The following is a 20,836-nucleotide window of genomic DNA, read 5'->3' as shown; positions in this document are numbered from 1 at the left end:
GACTGATGGTAAACCCAGTGACCATTGGTAGGGCAGGGAGAGAAATCACATCATGGGATGCAGGAGAGAAATCCATTCCTGCCAGGAGTTTCAAGGACCCAGCTGAGTGTTTTTCAATGCTGTTTAATCTCTTTTTTTCAGCTGCCCTTTCTATTCCTGCTTTAAGGAGAGGAGAAGGCTGGGGATATCCAGCCAGAAGACAATGCAGCAGGAGGTGAGCAGTGCTCAGGCTGCACCTTTGCAGCACAGACTGTCCCATGTAGACTCCAAACTTACTTCAAAATGAAAACTGATACTTTTTTTCTCCTTAGGATTACTTACCTCATTACCTTGTGGTTATTTTCTCAAGGGATTGTATTTGTTTCTGAACTATTGCTATGAGCAGTTCAGCGAGCTGCATCAACCTTGGACCTTGGCAGGGTGGCTGCGGGTAGCTCCTGCCCCCAGTAAGAAATGTGCTGCATCCAAAGTGATGCTTTGCCTCCGGTGGGACACAGTTGGAGATGTGACTCCATAAGATACAACTCTGCTCTTAGCTTTAATCATGGAGACCAAAATTATCTTTACCGATCTCAGCAGGGTTACTTCAGTTGTAAGCTCTAATTCAGGGCAGTACTTATGGGCTTAACTTTCCCAACATGCTGGAGATTATTTGCTGTTGGCAGACGTTTGTGTTGGGCTCGGACGGAGGGAAGCCCAACGCGCCAAGTGGTCCAAGGCACTGCTTTGCCCACCCACCCACCCAGCTCCCCCCTAGGGGTCCCCAGCACAGTGCTGCCACCCTCCCGCCACACAGCCCCGACAGACACTTGCTCCCAATGGCAGCTTGGCTCACAGGACCTTAAAAATGAGATGGTCATTTGTGGTTGGAAACCCAGTCAAATCATATGCATGTATTTGAAAAAAAAAACCACATCCATGATGCTCTTTTGCTCAGGCCCCCAGGAATGAGCATCAGCCAAGGAGCAGCCCTGCTTTCCTTTACAGCTGCTTGCTGCTACCCAGCCGCAGCCCAAAAACCCGGAGCCCCACTGCTGCACCATGGGGCTGTGCAGTCCCCGTCTGATGTGGGCAATGAGGAGGGCAGCGCAACACTCAGCACCCAATCAGTGGGACCCTCAGCACCCACAGCCCGACCCACCCCACACGATCCCTTTGCTGTTCAGGAAAGCACACAGAGCATTTCCTCACTCCAGTTGCAGAATGGGCAAGGAAAAGGCAGCTTTTTCAGCCTGATTGTTTCCATGTATGAAATCAGTATAAATTTCCATCATTCAGATGATGCCGTTCAATAAGAAGAATAAAGACAAAAGGGAAAAATCACCACAAGAGCTGGTGGAAAGGCATGGGTCCCTTCAATTGAGTGAATTTTGGGAATTATCCCTCTCCTCAAGCCACTGGGCTCCTCTGCAGCCCTGGCTGCAGTGGGGACGGGGAGGAAAAATGGGACGTGAACCCCAGTGTCAGCACAGCTCTGGTCAATGCTGGCCCCTTGGTGGCCTTTTCCTTCCCATGTAACATTGCAATCAAGTTTATTTAATGACTAGCAATGATGGCTGAGTAAAGCAGAAGCATTCAGGTAGCATCAGAACAGAAAAAGCCCAACCTGACATACTGAAAGTGAAATTTTAAACAAAATTTTTGTAATTACTGTGCTCATTAAAGCATTGATTTGCCGTGAGAAGTAGGAAAATCCTTAACAGCGTGCCTGTGAGCTATCTACATAAGACCACTGCCCGCAGACGGGGATCTCCTTACAAGTTGGAGTTACATGTACTTCAGCATCACACAACTTCCACCCTGGTGTGCTCCCTGAGAGTCATGCCCACGCAGCTGTCAGCTGTTCCAACACCCATTTAAAAATTCCACATAGTTGTATCACTTTTCTCAAATACTGTTATACTATGGATTTCTCCTTACACTAAAACTTTCTGCGTTTTACAAATACTATTGTAATGCAACATGGACTGCTGTAAAAAACGCTTTGAAATGAAAACATGTTACCTCCAGTATTGAGGTTGAACCACGAACAGAGTGTCTGTCCTGGATGGGGACTTTAAAGCCGTTGCCCACAGACAGATGCTTCAGGAGCTCCCCAGCACCGCACTGCCACTGGGAGCTGCAATTCCCATGTTGGAATTGCATTTGTGCTTTTACAGGCATTTGAAGGTGGCGCATATTTTTATCCAGCTTTTGCAGTTCTTGTACCCATTTACTGTTAAGGGCTTTTTGATGTGAATTCATCAATACCTGTATTCAAATTGGATGCAACCGCCCCAAAAATATTTCTCAAAATGTGAACAGCAGATTAAACAAACTGAAGACCCATTGTTACTATGCCAAGTGCTTTCATCGTATTTAAACAACATCTCAAAGGACTTTTCCAACTCAAACAATCCTATGATTTTATGATTATGAGTGACCGGGGGGTCTGTGCTGTGGGGCTGGGACAGGCTACTTTGGCACCAGATGCCGGGTGCTTGGTGCATCCCCGTTCCCGCTGCAGAGGAGCAGTGCCCAGGGCCCTGAAACTCAGCCTCTGGGGATGTGCCCCATGTGCTGGCTGTGCTCACTTCGAGGACACAGTGTGACTTTCGGCAGCACCTCTTGCTGGTACGCCAGCTAGCAGCCCTGACCTTGGAGGCTGTTGCAAAAAAATAACCTTTCCTCTGTTCCCAGGGGCTGGGAAAATCAATGGTTTCAGACTGTCCGGTGGCACGGTGCTGCTCCAGAGCAACCCCAGCAGGGCTGTGCTTGGCCAGCTCAGCGCAGGCAGCAGGGAGGCCAAGGAGCTCCCTGGGCAGGGCTGGGGACCTGCAACCTCCTCCTTGCCAGTGGGATGAGCAGCAGGATGGGGCTGAACTTGATTTACTCACATGCTGAGGAAAGCATTAAAAGCTTGGTGAGATGTCCAGGTTTTAACAAGTTATTTACAGTTGCTTTATTTCTTGTAGTAGGGAAAAATTGTAAGATTCATTATTGCATGCACTAATTACTTCAATTAAGTGTCAAACCTGCATAGTGTAATGCTGTGTTTTCATATATTAAAGACATTAATTGCCAGGAAACAGTACGCCATGACTAATTCTTTTTTTTTAAAAAAAAAAAAAAGAAGAAGAAGAAGAAGAAGAAGAAATCAATATTATTTTTACTATTAGGAGCTGAAGCAGCACAACATATCTGAAGTCAATGTTTCCCCACTGAGCTGTACTGGTTAAGGACTCAGGCTTAGCAATTGCATTATTGTTATCAGAAACTGTTATTTGCTCTGTGAATCATGTTACTGTCAGGTTACCACATACGCATTAATATGATAATAACACCCAGAGCCCAGGGGAGCGCAGCCGGAGCTGCAGCAGGCTGGATGCTGGATGTGGCCATGCCTGCAGCCGAGGGGCTGAGCTCCCGGGCAGTGGTGGTGCAGGGTGGGGGGCCGGGGGAAGAGGCAACCACAGCAGAAGTGAGTGGAAGCAGTGCTTCTCCTTTGCTTCTCTTTGCCTTTTAACAAGTAAAATTGTTGGAATCTGTGGGTGACTGTTAAATGAAAAGCAAGAGGCAAGCTTGATTGCAAGGACAGAGAGTAAGGCAAAAGGCAAAAACATTTAACTTATTTTGTTCTTTCTTACAACTTACAGGTTCCCCTAGTTCTTGACTCCTCGTACATCTCTTGGCAACACATTAAAATAAAGCTTTTGCACTGGTATGGTGACCTGGTCACTTTGGGAATTTAATCACGTATTTCAAGTGTCACGGTGAATTTCTAAACAACTCAAGTGAAAACTGATGGAGAGAAAACCAGCCTGTGCCCTGCAAAGCCTCAGGCTTAGCATGCCCAGCCCGACCCAGCCCCTCCATCAGAGCGATGGGGAAACCCAGCAGGAATGGAATTTGCTTTAATAAAGGCACTGCGAAATGGAACAGTATTCCTCCGCGACATTAGAATAAGTTATAAAGTTTGTAGGAAGAAAAGCAGCTGCCTGGTTACAGAATATATTCATAATGATATAAAGTATCTCATTGGATCAAGTCTTTTGCCAAGATCAGATATTCAGATTTTAGTTAACGATGTTTCTGTGCAAGCTCAGTGTCCCCCTGTGCTGCCCCATCCCCGTCCCTGCGGGCAGCGCGAGATCCCCCCCTGCCCTCCCAGCTCTCAGCGCGGTGCCACAGGAGCACGGCGGCACTTTTTCCTCTGCTTGTAATAAAGGCAATATTCCTTCACACACAGTTAGCCTGTGGCTGCACAGAGAACACCCCCAGGCTCCCCTCCCCCAGCACACAGCCTGGCCCTGGCATCACTGCCTGGGCCTGTTGGTTACAGCTCACGCCAGTATTCCCGTTTCTTCCATTAAATACTCCATGCTCAGCAAGAACCTGCCACAGTGGCCAAGCAATTTTAGTTTCTTCCCTCAAAGCCCCTCTTGAAACTCTTTTGCCGCGCTGTCTAGGAGCTATTTCAGCAGAGCTCTGTCGCTGCCCACCCCAAGACCACCGGCCCTGCCCCGGGCGCTTGCCCCTGCCCTGCCTGTCCCTTGCTGCCCCGTGCCTGTCCGGCCGTGCAGCCACCGGCAGCACCCGCCACACTGGGTCTCGCCTGTGCAGCAGCTGAGGCAATGCAGGGTGGGTTTCTGGACACCACATTAACAGATATATTGTTCATGATATTGGACACAGAGCACCTCCAGAGCCCGGCAAATCTGCCCGAGGAGCCTGAGCAGAATGCTTTTCCTCTCCAGTGACACAGAGCAGTGGGAGCTCTTCACTTCCAACAGCTTTTTCAGCAGTTCCCTCCTTGCGGGTCCAGCGCCGGCCGGGAGCTCCTGGGGAGCAGAGGGGGTGCTGCCTTCCCGCAGCACGTCCCCAGACAGGGGGAAATACCCAGTTTTCACCCAAGCTTCTTCTGCAAATAACTGCTTAATGATCATCTCCATTGAAGGCTGCAGTATGTAAGTAGCATTTCATACCCCATAAAATCAAAGTCTCAATTCATTTAATAGTGTCATTTTTTATAAGCCATAAACCACAGCACTTGCTGCAGTCATGCCTCAGCAGCGTGCCGTAGTGCCCACCCAGGGCCGGACCTGCAGTCACCTGTCACCGAGAGGCAGGCAGCTCTGAGCGGGAGAGCCCCAGTTCTGAAGTGGGTGGCATTTTTGAGACATCGTAAGGACGTCAATCTCCTGGGGAGCCACTGGGTTTCAGTCACTGAAGTACTTTTGGAAACTCACGGCTATAGACAGCAAAGAGGAACACCAGCTACCAAAGGGACGAGAGCGGAGACAGTGTTTTAGAGAATATTAAATATCACAGGTCAGCGCCGAAAGGTGCTCAGGCTTGGATTCTCATTCTACAACCAAAGCGGAATAACAATTCCTGTCTGAGGGCAGAGTTGGTCTCCCCGTGCTCATTTCCTCTCCTTGTTCATTTTTCTTTTCTGTATCCATTCTCTATTCAGCCAGATGGTGAAGGACAGTCAGATAAATTTAAGAAAAAGAGCATATTTGAGGATAATCTTGAGCCTTGTCAACCTCTTTCATGATGATTAGGAAGGAGGTTTGGACAAGACGCAGGGTGAGTTATGGCTACAGCCAGAGAATAAAAATGATAGCGCGAGTAGACTTTTCTTTCGATGATGGTATGAGGGTCATTGTTCTTCCAGGGAAGAGTGGTTCACGGGTCCTTGCTCAAATTCAATTGCACATTTTCTTCTGCCTTCATTTTCTGCTACTGATTAAGCTGAACATTGCCTAAAAGTCTGGAATAGCAGAGAGTCTTACACTTCTTGCTAACTTCCACATCTTGCCAACGTAGCAGTGGAAGCGGCAATTTTAGGGTTTTTAGATCTTGAAGGAAGTAACCCACAATTGTAACTGGTTTCTTTTTTTCCCTAGAAACAGGTTCTCCGTAAAATCCCCTGCATCAGACTTTCCAAGAAGATCAAATTTTAATCCTTAGTCATAACAGCCTGGATAATTGACCTAGACAGCTCTTCAATTCTTTCCCCCATTGCTACAGCCTGCTCCCACTGTGCTGTGTTTCCCAGCATTCAACTCATTTTCCTAAACAGGTAAAATGAAAAATGTGAAGTTTTTGGGGTTTTTTTTCATCTTTGACTTGTGTTTGGATTTTTTAGGATGCTGGGAAGGGACTCACCTCCCCAAACTTTAACCATCTAGAAGCCAGACATCTAACAAACTACCCTCTACAACAGAGGAGCAAACATCTCCAAGGAATGCATCCCGACCTACACCAAGTGTCTGTCTGTCGTCTCCTCAGGGCTCTGTTCCTCCCTGCTGACTTCAGGGCAAGCTGGGTGGCTTGAGCAACCTGCCTGGCTTTGGCAGCTACATTCAGTGGAGCTGAATCTTCTCCCTGGCTGTTTCCACACACCTCTGATACATCTGAGTGCGGATCCACAGCACCTGATGCTCTAATGCCACCGCTGCAAGCAGAGCATGTGCTATTTCATCAGATTTCTTTAATTTCATGGTTCTCAATATCTCTGTAACAAGCCAAGAGCAGCACTGGCAGAGATGTAGAATATATGAAACTAAAAACAAGACTAAGAGAAATTGGAAAAGTATCTGTACTTGTTCTACAAAGTATTAGATACATGAGAACTGAGGTTTAAATCCCGGTTACCTGAAGTAGCTCTCCTGAATCCCTTACTCATTTGTGGCAGCTGAGACTTTTGCACTGTGTCTTTATGACTAGATTTAGGATAAAGTCTCTTCTCACAACAATCACTATCACAGCCAGGGTTATAGGGGAGAAAATATCACCAAATACAATAACTGACATTTTCAATTAACCAAGACTTTGCAGAGGAAGAAAGCAGCTTAGAATTGATAGGTCTGCTGGAGAAAATGCAAAAAAAAGTACAGCTCATGGTAATAAAAAATTGTAAGATGCAGCTGAAGAAGCCCAGGTATTAAAAAAAAAAAAGTCATACATTAAAATAGGAATGATAGATTTGTCTGTACTCAGTGCTCTTTTGTGTCAAAATAATCACACACAGAAGTAGAAAAGCAGACATCTTCCCTACACGTATAGCTTCCTATAGTGAAACAGCCATGCACAGCCCACCGCCACGGTGGTGTAAAACGGTGCAGCTCAGCCAATCTTAATGGCTCTTTGGAAGTGAGTAACACCTTGATCTCTTTTCATTTTTAGCAGCAGGAATTCTGGCACTCAGTTAAATGGAGGTATTCAGATTTACACTGGAATTAGGTAACTTCAGGAACCATATGTGCAAGGCTGTATGCCAGCTCAATGTAATTGCTTTACTGTTCTGAAATAGCAGTATATGACTTGTATTAGGTTACTAAATTATTAAATATAGTATACCAAGCCAGTTTAGTGCAGGTAAAGGGGTAAAGAGAAATGAAAGGATGAGCAAACCATTCACCTGCCAGATTCTTCCAGCTCACTTATTTGCAAACCAGACAGTTTTTTAGGCATCTAAGAAGTCCCTGAGTTCAGCTTACAGGCTGCAAAGGTTAGATGGGACGACATTAACACTTCGAATTCCTTCTGCTTCGTTACAATAAAGTTCATAATATGAGAAAGGGAATTGGCTGAAAACATGGCAGGGGAAAGTGGGGGTGACCTCTTTGTCAAAAACACACTGCTTCCTGAGAAATCATAGAATCGTGGAATCACAGAAGGGTTTTGGTTGGAAGGAACCTTCAAGACCACCCAGTCCCACCCCCCACCACGGGCAGGGACACCCCCCCCAGCCCAGGCTGCTCCCAGCCCCGTCCAGCCTGGCCTTGAGCCCTGCCAGGGATGGGGCACCCACAGCTTCGCTGAGCATCCACAGAATTGCTGGCCATCCAAAAAACCACTGAGGGATGAGAGTCAGGGCCATGGCCACCCCCATCTGGGGAGCACAAGAGTCACCAGGGGGAAGCTTCATGGCTGGGCAAGCAGGGGCAGGATCTGCTGCCTTGCAGGGAGAAGTCCCATGGGCAACCATCAGAGAAACCAGTTCCCAGCTGGAAACTGCCAGCCACGGCCTGTGTAAAGAGTGGAGTTGAAACAAGCAATGTCTTTAAAGCAGACCTATTTTTTTAAAAGTTGCACTGTGATCTGCTCTCATAGCGGTCCCTGTTTGATAAATTTCTCTTCAAGTAGAAAATCGAGCAATAAAAGAATTCAAAACTTCCATTAAAGTTTGCTGCCAGATACATAACTTAGCACACCGGCTCGTGGGGTGCACATGTGCTCACGATGGATTTCACGTGCCCCTACAAAGCCAACTTTCCTCCTCCCAAACTACAGTTTCCTAATGACAGGTTAAATTTATCATAAAGCTGGCTCCAAAGTGCTGAAATACTTGAAGACCGCTGAGTGTCTGTCTGCCCCAGGGACCACTAATGTCTGCTGACAGACCGTGTGGCCTCCTTTAATCCCAGCACCCATAAGGAGTTCACAGTTGCCTGGGATTCAGGTTGCTGCTCTGAATTATGGAACTGATGTGAAACAGCTGGAAGGCAGCAAGCCAGAACGATGCGTATCCTCTGCTTTTCAAACGATGGTTTGATGGCAGACACCCTTCACACTGCTCACAATAGGAAAGAGGATGATGAGGGTGACTTTGCTGCAGTCAGTCCTGCCCCAGCAGTGCGTCAAGACTCCCTGATTTTCCGTGTTTATTTTTATATCCTGATTTCCTGTGTTCCCAAGGTCCTGGGCAGACTGCTGCATGTGATCCTACTTCGAGCAGGGGCTGGGGCTGGACCATTCATGGAAGTCCCTGCCCCCTCAGCCATCCAGTGATGCTGTGATTGTGCAATATGGCTCACAACATGTTTCTTGTGACAAAGCCATAGCAAAGGGGGTTGGAACTAGATGATCTTTAAGGTCCCTTCCAACCCAACCCATTCTATGCTTCTACAAAGGGTAGGCAGGGAACTGTCTTTCTCCCAGATTTTAATTGAAAACCTTGTCACTTAAATAGAAAAAAAAAGTATCTTCAAAACCAGTTGGGTTTTCCCCAACTCTGTATGACAGAAGGTTAAAAAGTCAAGTGTGCATGAGAAACCACATGCTGAAGAAATCATCAGCTGTTAGGAGACAAACACATTCTAATCTTTCTTAAAGGAATAATAATGTGATGTAGCCATGAAGGACAACTCGGGGAAGTTAAATGCCTTGGTACTAGATGCTATGTCAGGCAGAGATATCAAAAAGATGTTTACTTAAAAGGAGCAGAGTGCTTTGCCACAGAGCATTGTACATTATCACAATAACCAGCCACCACCACCATGTCTCAGTTGTGTTTATCTGTATGGGAACCAACAGCCCAATGCAACCATACCAAATAGGTCCAAAAATTCCTAGAAGATGCTTTACTTGGGACACCAAACTGGGGTGTCCTGGCAGAAGGGGGATGTAGTGTTGGCAATGGGGACTGAAGAGAGCTTAACTTCTGTGGGGGTGAGATGGAAGAGCACAGGTATCGCAAGGAGCCCCTACCAGGCCTTCTGCACCAGCTCCCTTCAGGGACAGCAAACGTTAAACATGTGCAGCAAGGAGGTACTGCCACCTTCTTGCTGATCAACATGCCCTGAGATGAACTGTTGCTGTCTTTGGCAGATTACTCAGGAGTTCCATGTTCATTTTCTGCACAACTTCATCAAAAACATGAAGCAAAATACTTGGTATATAATTAAAAGAACAACAGTTTCCATCCTCCTGAACTGTAATATAAAGTATATTTGCCTAGGTCTGTGTTTTCCTATTTGGCCAAAGCAAAAGCTTTCTGATTTCCCACACAAAATGACTAAAACATATTTTCCTCTATCAATGCTTGCAACTTCCTTCATATACAGTAAAGGCTTTATATACAAAATAAAACGGCTTTTCACAGGAAGACATTGCACCCTTAGCATTGCAAAAATAAAATGGCCAGCCTTAACTGAAAAGGTGCTAGATCTCAAACACATCCATTGCATTTCAGCTTCCCTTCCCAGGGCAGGTGACATTCCCAATATGTAGCTACTCTGTGCTGAGAGCTGGCAGCCCCGCTCTCTGACGGTCCCAATGGAGAGCAGCTTTCCGGGCTGTGCTTGTGCCCAAAGCAGGAGGCAGGTGCTGACTGGGCTGCTGAGGCACCATCACTTCCCAATTTTCCACCTTGCAGTGCTTCCCCACAGTCCTTTTGCAGCCCGTACTCCATGCCAACCCCTGCCACAGTATTTTTCCTCCCCTGCTCTTTTTCCTGTGCAAAGTTTGCCTCACAGCCCATCACCAAAAGCTCATTTTCTCCATCAGTGAGTTGTCATCCTTCTTGCATTGCATGAGGAGCAACTGACCTTCTGCATGGAGGGACGAAAGGACAAAACAAAGCAAGCAAACCTAGGCAGAGGTGGAAGGCTACAGCTCCGGGGCTCCTGTGTGGCTTGCACTACTTGGGTGCCCAAGGATGAATTACCAAGTGCTCAGTGCCCAGTTGTCCACCTCCCCAAAGGGAGGGCATTGCATTGCTGGGCTGTCCTGTGGTAGGGCCACAGTAGGTGATGGCTCAGACCTGGGCAGAGGTTTTCCCAGTGTGTTGACACAGAGTGACCATGCAGGCAGCACATGCATGTGGCGGGGGCATGGGTCTGATGCCCCATATTGGCTGGGCAGCAGCTATGTCAACCCTCTGCCATGCACAAAAAATCGGCTGAACTGATTAAAAAGCTTGGTGGAAGATGACGCCCTCCTCTTTGGACTTCCAGTAGTTTCCAGAGCACAGCCCAATTAAGTGTTTCTGTGCTCAGATGCTTCTTTGATCCAACTACCTTTGCTGCATGCTTCATTGCCTCCGGAGCTGCTGTCAGGGTCGGGGTTGGCTCGTGCAGATGTGGCTGCTCACTGCCTGGCCAGAGGCCCACAGGCAGCTCACCCCATGGGCAGGAGAAGGGCTTTGGTGGGCCTGGTGGGATCCCCATCTCCCTTGGCTCATCCCCATCCATTGAAGGTGCTGCTGTGTTTCCCTGTATTTTCCTTCCCTTCAACAGGGGACACAGCTCTACATTATTTATAACTAACCTTTCTTGTTCATGCTTTAGGACAGACACAGTGAAAAACTCAACTTAAAAAATTTATTTTCTTCGGGAAAATATAGCAAGTGAATATGAAAAGAGATCGTCTCCTGCATTAGCTGTTATGTGTTCCCAACCCATCACAGGGGATGCACTATGCATGTAGCCTAGCTGAGGTGGGGGGGGACGCGGCCAGGGAGTACAAAGAGTGTGAAGCCTCATTTTTCATCTCCTTTTACATTTATACAGTCCTTTTTACACAGTTCCATCTCGGGGTACTGCACCTCTGTAAGCAAGGGACCGAATCCTCCGGCACTCCAGCAAAGCTCTCCACATCCTGCCTTGGGAAGGAGGGAGGCTCAAGCCTGGTCCCTTGGGGTGACAGCTGCACTGTGAGTGTGAAACGGTATTTTCAGGAGGGTTGATGATCTGTGCTCACCTGAAGTGCCTCTCTGAGACTCAGGTTCACAGAGAAGGCCCCGATGGCTCACAGCACGTCCAAACACCGGGCTCCAGGTACACCACCCCTTGGGACACACAGGTGATTTGTGAAGACCAAGCTTCTGCCAAAAGGTTGTAGGTGTAAAGCTGCCTACACCTGCAGCTGATTTTGTGATTGTTGCCAACGGTTTTTAGTTGAACCACAGTTTTCCATCTCCTTCCTGCCCGTCAGCTTCTCCCGTGCTCTCCTGCACTCCCACTCCATCAGCTAGGCTGCTGTGTAGAGCAGAACCTTCACCAGCAGTGAGGGTTCCCACTCCCGGTGTGACAGGTAGCTCCACTGCAGGGCAGCGCTGAGTGCTGCGGGCAGTCATCACTTCTACAGCTTTCCCAAACACTACTGCATTTCATGAGGCAGACAAGCACGAGCTTGTACCTGCAGGCCAGGCAGCTGCTGCGAGCATTTTACTGTATTTTGGACCCTTGAGATCACGGCTTTTCAGTGGGGAACTGCTGGTGCCGTCAGACACATGTCTTGCCTGGAGGATGTTAGTGTCCCCACGGGCCATTGCAAGCAGCTGTAAGATCCCATGTCACCTGCAGGTGAGGAGCCACAAGTCCTGTTATTGTGATGTGCCATGCTGAGCAGCCCTTCGCTGTCCTCTTCTCAGTGGAGGTGGGAGAGCTGGCAGCTCTTTAGTGCTCCTGGAAACACCCCCATGTACAATGTCTTCCCCTCAGGTGGGGGAAATATTAAAAGACTGTTTGGAGACACATATCTCTAGAACTTCTCCTGATTACACTGGCTTTGGTGATTGTGTTTCTGGTCAGCCTTGACAAGAGAAATATCATCTGTAGCTCCTGAACCATTCCTGGATGGTTCAATATTTTCTCTCTTAATTTTTGACACAAAACACTTGTTCTTCATCTCCAAATGATCAAGGTGGTCTCTCTCCCTCCTGCCCACACAAGGACAGCCCAGGAGGTTCCCCTGTTAGAAATCTGAGCTTTTTTACGCAAGGGGTAACCTAAAATCCTACTGCTGTTGATAGGGCAAAATAATGCAACCAGCACATACGTAAGGCAGTAGCTCCAGCAGCTCAGATTTACTTGTAGCCCAGTTTCACATTCACGAGCAACTCTGAAAGAGCCCTGGTAACTCTCCTCTCCTCCTAGCTGTTTGCCCAGTGCTCCTCTGCATGGCTTCAGCCAGGCTGGGATGACAACTGGGATGGATTAAATCTCATGGCAGAAGAATGCAGCCAGGCCCCCCGAAAGAGACACCCATAGCTGCACAGTGAAAGGATGACTCCATGAGACCCCCTCCAAGCAAGGGTTCTCCGCAGTGAAGTTCTGGAGATCTACGGTGGATGTGCTGTGAACACGCAGTGTGGAGCTGGAGAAGGTGCTCACAGCTGTCCATGGCAGCATGGGCAGCGCTTGGGGCTGGCCCAAGCAGTAGGAAGGAGATACACTCACAAAAATGTCTGGGGACAATATATTGCTCTTGGACCTGCCACTTTGAGAACAAGCCCATGGAAAGGAAGAGGTCATGCACACTTAGTGCTTTTGTATCTAAGATCCTACTTCTAGGACTTTTCGAGGTCTTATGTGCAATCAGTGAGCTGCAAGGTTTTGGCTAGAGCTAGGCTAGACCTCCCAGAATGAACTTATGAATAGGACATCACCGATCCTACATTTTCATCACATCAAAGCAGCATCACCACACACCTGCAGGAGAAAGAGCCTCCAGAAAAGCCACAGCAGGACTGTGCCATGGGAGAAGGGCAATTACCTTCTCATCTAATGCACGCTGTGATAACTTCGGCTGAGCTAGATGGGAGCAACTAGCAAGGGATTTTGCTGTATTAAGTCCTACTTTCTCCCTATAGTGTTGTTTCCAGTATCTGGAAAGTGAAACAATATACTGCTTCAGTCCTCTGGTAAATTACGTGGGGCTTCACTTTTATAATAAAGCGTAAGGTAACCCCAGAGAAAGCAGCCAGGCTTTGAACACAGTGCTCGCAGGAAGGTGGTTGTGGAAAGCAGGGAATGCCAGTGGTCGAGGAGCTGAGGGTAGGTGGTGTGTGTGCTCATGGGGCTGTGAGACCTGGGGACCTCTCCAGGTCTCCAGGTGCCTTTGCCAGCACTCACCCTGCCAGCTCACAGAGCATAAGGACCACATGGTCAACTATTTCCAACTTATGTTTGCTTTTGCATTACATAAATTCTTGGAGGGAAGATCCCTTACCAGGGTTCAGAGCAGACAAACTCCCAACTCCACAGCCCCAGGGAGCACCCAGGAGCAGGCAGGGTCCTTTTCTCCTTCTCTTTCTTTTCCCAGAGAACAGCTTTTAATTATCTGGCAGGGTATTTTCATATTTACCATAATCTTTGCAATGTCAGTGAGTTAACCATGCATCTTTTGATGCTCAGACTTGGAGCAGCAAATGAAACAGCTTTGCTAAGTTCCTGCAAAGGCAAATGGTGTCACGGGAGCAGATGAGACCCCCTTGGAGAGGGGGATCGCTATAGGGGCCAGCACTCAAGACAACCAGGACACGAACCTAAGCCTAGAAGGCCAGACTAAGAGAAGCACCACCCTTTAACATATAAAAATATGTTTTGCTTCTTGCAGAAGCACTGCAGTGTTGGTTCTCCTCTCATATCAGCTGTGCAGGATTTTCTGGACTCAAGTGGAGTTATCCCTAGTTTGTACAATGCCACTAGACATCATCATCACCTCTCTGTAGCCTGTTTGTACAAATAATGCGAAGCCACTGTAGCCTCTGAAATCGTAAACTGCCTGTTCTGTAGCAGGGCAAAAGCATTAAGATCAGAATGTGAAAAATAAAATTAAAAATATACTAATTAGCGGCAAAATCATATGGGATCACATTGGACTGTACTTATGGTATTTGCTAGCTGCTGTATTTAATATTGCAAAATAACCATGTTGTCAGTAGCACATGACCAGCAGCAAAGGAACGGCCATGAAGGCACTAAGAGCACTAAGATTGCAGCAGCAGAGCCAGGCAAGCACCATCGCACGCGGAAACTGTTCACATCTGAAATGAACTGTTTGCAACCTGCAGGATGGGGAAGTTAGTGATGGAACCAGGTGCAGAGCCGAGCTGGAGCACCCGTGCGGGCCAGCCCCGCGCTTCCCAGGAGGTTGTACAGCTTCTGGACCTCGACAGCCGGAGGTCTGCAAAAGGAGTTGCACTCCTTAAAATCAAAAGCATGCAAGTAATTAAAAAATGCAAAGTACTGACAGAGCACTAGGAGAGCAATGCTAGAGTCTTGTTTCACAGTGAAACAGCCTGAAGGCACTTCCATGGATGCACAACCAGAGTTCTGCTCCTCTCTCCACTGAGAAGCTCAAGGACTTCTCTCACTTACTAACAAGTTTCCTGAAGCACCTTGTGTAATCGTTTGGGTTTTTTTTTTAAGCTGGGCTCACACCAGCTTCTTATATTTCCGATCAAGAAAGGAAGATACTGAAAATACTCTGCTTAGACATATCAGGGACCTCAATCTGTTTGCTCCTGGCTTTGCATTAGAGCCTCTGGAGACCCGTATGCTTTCGCAAGCTCTAAGTGTTTAATTGAAAAGTAAAACAAAGCCCAATTTCAAGGGGAGCAGATGCAATGCCTCTCTCCCCACCTCCGCAACTACGTGTGCAGCGTTACTGACATGCCATTTCCAGGCTTCCTGGGCAGATCCAAACAGCTTCAGATCACATGAAAATTGAAATGCCACAACAAAACAAGGCAACTCCAAAATCTTGCACAGCAAAACCCCTACATTGGTTTCTGCCTCTTACAATCCGCACGCGAGGGCTGGTCCCATCAGCAGAACATCACAGCACCGCATTTGCAGACAAAGCTCCTGCCAGCACCTCTCATGACTTGCTGGCTCCTTTGGGACAATTTTGTGGGGACAGGAAGGACCCAGCCCCTACCACCCTGCTCCTGCACCCGCAGTACCAAACCAGGGTGAAGAACTGCTCCCTTGCTCCTTCCCCCAGGGCTGGTGCCCACCAATTTCACCTCCATCCCCTTGCACACCCTGGCAAGAGCTGCAGCAAAACTAGGGCTCCCCAAACCTCTTGCATTCTTCAAGGCACCCCAGACCCCGTGGCATCTGGCTTACCGCAGGCAGAAAATGCATCTCTTCACTCCCAAGGAGAAGCCCCGTCCACCTCCTCTCTTAACAGCAGCTGCTTAATGCCAGGCAGCGCAGCATCCTTCAGGTAGCAGCTCTGCCAGCGCAGGGTGCTGTAACGGTGAGCCATCACAGCCCCATTTCGGTTTGTAGCCTGGCTTTCAGGGAGCAGGATTTGTGCAAAGAGCGGCAAGCAAACTCCTCCAGCCGTCCAGAAGCAAGAGCAGCTTGAAAAGCTGCCTGGAAATTATTGTGGTACACGAAATATTTCAATAAGGGCTGTGAAAACCTGGCACTGTATCTCCTGCCCTCCGCTGGGAATGCATGACAAATTTTAACATAAGCCAGCATACAAAAATAAGCAGACGACAACACTCCAGAGATCTCTAGTCTCCCTTAATTACAGTTATAAAAGTAAAATCAAGTAGACATCGAGCTCATGCTTGATTTAAACCTAACATCAAAAGGGGAGAACAAAGGAAAATGTTCTCTTAGTTTACTGCATTTAGTCACTTATCGACAGTTTTAACGCATTCCTGCATTTGCTTTGCCTTTGTGCCAATGATGACACGTTTCCACTCCTCCAGGATTGCTTTTGCTCTATGTACATAACCACAAGGGTTTCAAGGAGTGTTTTGCCCCTCTCTGCAGCTCCAAAGCCAGGAGCTGCACCCACACCAGTGCCCCATGCTGGGATGCTCGTTGTCAAGGCACCCTGTGGGGATGCTTTCGCAAGGGCCTGAGGAGGCACGTCCCAGGGGCTGGTGCTGCAGTGTCCCAGGATGGTTGGGGTGGGGGGCAGATGCACTGCCCTGCACTGTCCCAATTGCTCTGGGGAATGCAGTAGTCGTGGGAACATGGCAGGTTTAGATGCAGGCTGGACTTTGCTTTATTATCACCCTAGTCCTCTGCTGCTGCTCGAGGAACTGCTCCACCCTGCTTCAAGCAGCTTATTATGCTCGCAGCGAAATGTCAGGTGGGAGGATGCATAGCCCTGTGCAGCAGGGTGGACACACAGATACAACAGGATGGTCAGGCAGACTCGGTGGGATGGACATGCAAAGCCCAAATCCTCTGTCTGTGCACCCATCGCACACACTGCCTGTAGCTGCCTTTACCAACTCTTGGTCCCCTACAACCTCCCAGCCTTTGGCCGGCAGAGAGGCAATGTCCAGAGGTCCCTCAGCTCTGGCCAAAGGAGGGTCCCCAAGGGAACAGGAAGGGCTGGCAGAGAGGAAAGCAGACAGACACGCACAAACCAAGGCTGAAAATGTAGCACCCATCAGCATCTCCTAGCAGAGCCTGAACTGCAAGGATGTGCTGCTTGACGCATGTTTGGTACTTTAATGGGGTCCAACAGCAGAAGTGTTAGCATGAAGATAGGGTAAGAGAAGGAAAAATCCAGACGAAGGGAAAGGGAAAGGACAGGGAAATTAAAAAAGAGAAGCAGCTATGGAGATGTTGTACAGCCGAGATGCCTGAGTGGACACAGGAGTTGATAATTAAGGTCTATATAGAAATTCTTGAGGGAGCTGGTTTATGATTTCTGAACATTATCCTTCACCATGAGACATCCTGGAGCTTTGTCACTCCTAAAGTCAGCCAAGCACATATGACCTCTGCAAAGGGACCAGTTCTGAGCAGCACCCAGTGCTGCACAGGCTGTTGCCCTGAAGGAACAGGGCTTTGGTCTTCCTAGGGACACAGAAAAGCTGTTCTATAGGATAAGTCCCTGTTAAGTTAAGCAAACTTTTACATCTCCTAATGAAAAGGCCTTTGAAGCCACCATCCCAACCCTGCAAGGGGGTGGGAGTAGGATGGTATGGGGTAGCCAGCTCTCCCCAGCCCTGGAGGTCACTGTGGTTATCACTGCAAAAAAGTTCCCTGCAAAACAAAGAATATTTTCTTAACCTCTGCCTAAATCCGGCTGCAAGTTTTCAAGCACTAAGTGGCCCCTACAGAGCCCTAATTTTTTATGCTGATGAGGAAGCTTGGTGCAGTTTCCCCCAAGTCTGTCTACCAGATAAATACTTGTTGGTAAATGCTTGTTCTTGAGATTCATAGAATCATAGAATGGTTTGGTTGGAAGGAACATTAAAGATCATCTAGTTCCAACCCCGCTACCATGGGTTGGGACACCTTCCACAATTCAGAAACCTCAGGGTGTAGAATTCATGTCCTATGGAGGGAAGTCTACTTATTCACCACAAATGTGGGTACTGCCTCAAAACCTAGCTTTTCATCTCGGCATTGCTGAAAAACGGAGAGATGTGAGCTCAGATGCAAGGTGTAGCAAACATATTCCTCAGAACCCCCACAGCTGGATTGATGACAGTGTCCTTCAAAACTTGCTCCCTACCATGCTGCTGCCTTGGGAAACAGTGGGGTCTGACATCTAATCGCATTTGAAGCCCTGCGTTTGGGTTTTTTGCTTTAAAACTTGTTTCCATCTTAGGTTGCCAGATAACAGCCACGGCCTTCCTGGAGTAGAGTCAGACCTTCAAGGTTCCCAAAGAACAAAGCAAAGGATTCCAAGATGCATTTGGATGGAAGGGGGAGTGTTTCCAAACACACGAAAGTGCAGAAGATGCCTCTGACATTTTACACATTCTCTCTTTTTTTTACATTGATAGAGCAAGAGTTGTCCACTCTTTATTGATCCGCAGATGATCTCTGTTGGTATCTGAAGACGAGGAGGTCCACAATGGTAGCAGCATCTTCTTCACAAGACACAACTACGTGCAGCAGGGTGTGATTTGTGTTCAGGCTGTTTCAAACTCTCCATTTATTTTTTGCCACTGATACTAAAAGAGCTGGCAGGAAAGCAGGTTTGTTAAAATTCAGCTCAGACTATCCTCCCTGACAACTGAAGGAGAAAAGTTAGGCTGGAAAACCTCCACACCACTGAATCATTCGCCTCCCTGCATCGCAGAAGGGGCTCTCCTGCAGGAGAAACGCCTTTCCTTTAAATAAGTAGAAAACAAGCAGAAAAAACCCACAGACATCCTTTGTAATAAATATCATAACAACAGAAGAAAGCCGTGAACTGCTTACTTTTCCCTTTATAGGTCCCATTAAAGGCATGCAACTGCATGGGTTTGCTCCCATTTCGGGAGGAGCTTGGTGCTAAGAGAGACCAAGTGCACAGGCTTGGCTCCAAACCCCACAGAATTAATTGCCGCACTAATTTCCTTCAGCATACAATGGATGAGGTACATAGGAAGGTCAATGGTGAAAAGGACATAACGTACACAGAAACAGGGATAAAAATGTATCCCTGCCCTTGGTTATGTGGGTCTGCTCCAGTGCGGGGGCCTCTGACTCCGTATGCCACCAGTGCAAGCTCCTCGCCAGTGGGACCAGCTCCCTTTGGATGTCCTTCTGCTTCCTCTCCTTGCATTCTGCACTAGCCACCTTGCAGGCTCTGTCTGCCCTCACTAGGCTGCTCTCCTTGCTTAGACTCTTGTTATACTACTACTTCTACTACTACTACTACTAATTATTATTATTAGTAGTAGTAGTAGTAGTAGCATTACACTTTCACTCTAAGCCCTTTTTTCAGTTTCTTACAGCTTCCAAAGGTAATTAGTTTGGGGGCTGGAATGTTTCACACTTTCAGAGTTGAATATATGAAGGGTTTTTTTAATTTCAACTAGTTTTGTTTGTGTGTGAACATTTAAAGAAAAGCCATGGGTTAGCAAACAAACACCTATAAAGAAGGTTTTGGAGAGGTTTTTCATGTTAAATTGTATTTATTAGCTTTGCAGCCTATCTGGTTTCATTACAAATTCAAAAGGATGCTGATGAAGCAGAAAGCCTTGAGAAAGGAGCAGTGGAAAGTATACAAGCTCTTGTGGTTTCTTCCTGTAATGAAGGAAGAATGAAGCCCCAGGGAGTGTGGTCCAGGGACCCAACGGTGACAACGTGTACCAGGGCTGCTTTGCAACCTGAAGCCATTAAGAGCCAGAAATAGGATTAAGTACCTGGCCCTTGGCTTCCTCACAATGTTAAGGGCTTGGTGTAAATCAATTCTCTCATGCTGGCCTAAAAATAAGCATTCAAAATTATTCGGAGAGCTAAACAGGATTTTGCTTCCTCCTCACACTTAGTCATAAAATTCTTTAATCAATATTAATGTTATAAACCCAGGCACGTTTCTGCCTTGTGCAAAGAAGCAAAGCATGGAACTATTCTATAGGGGGAACGTGGCTCCTGGCGGGTACCTGCTGCGGGGTGAAGGACATGCAGTGCTGCACGTTGTGTTAGTTGCCATGGTAAGAGCTCCTTTTTTTTTTTTTTTCCCTTCAGTTGCAGAGTAAGTTGTTTTTAAACCCCACATTAATTGCTGCCATGCACTGCAAGGCACTGAGCCATCCCCTCGATGTGGAGCTGCTCTGCCTGCCAGCCCCTGAACTGGCGAGAGAGGGAGGGAGAAGCTAGTGCGTTTGCTTCCAGATTAGACCAAGCTGTGTAGGGTTTGTTTAGATCTCTGGCAAAGTTCGGGGCTCCTTTCTGCAAAGCACAATGTGGCAGCTGTATCTTGCCGTGTAGGTGTTACAGATTTTCAAGGTATGCATGATATGTGCGGTAATCAGCTGACATATATATTCGTTCTTAATTTTCATTGTTTTCCAACTATAAATAAAAATACTGATACGCTAGTACTAGTTGAATACCACCATAAATCATTCTTAATTATTTATTGAGTGGTTGTGTACTTAAAAAAAATAATGGCCTGGGACTGTCTGAGTGGCAGTGTTGGATTTACAGTGCATTATCTGCCAATTAATTGGAAGATGCTTTTAGTGGAAAAAAGCAAAGACTGTATCACATTAAATTTTGATGGGGAAAAATTCCACAGATCAATTTAACATTAATATTAAACTTGCTGTGAATAAACATTTCATTAAAATTAAACTTGATTTTTCATGTTAGCACATCTATTTACTTTTCTGCCAGCCTGTTATAATAAAAACATGGAAATCCATTCATTAGTGAACAGCACTTTTCTAAGGACTTGCTATGGAGCTGTCTTCTTACATGCCGGTCCCGCTCCTTTAAATCCCTGCTTGAGTAGGGTGGAGCAAAGTGTATTCTGCAGAAATCCATGACAGACAAGTAATAAAAATATGAAACAAATATGTTTTCGGTCACAATCAGGCTTCACGTGTGCTTGGCAATCCCCAGCATCCAAC

The sequence above is a fragment of the Falco naumanni genome, chromosome 11 (genome assembly GCF_017639655.2).
Source record: "Falco naumanni isolate bFalNau1 chromosome 11, bFalNau1.pat, whole genome shotgun sequence".
NCBI lineage: Eukaryota > Metazoa > Chordata > Aves > Falconiformes > Falconidae > Falco > Falco naumanni.
The sequence above is the reverse complement of the archived record's forward strand: the minus strand, read 5'-3'. Positions refer to the sequence as shown.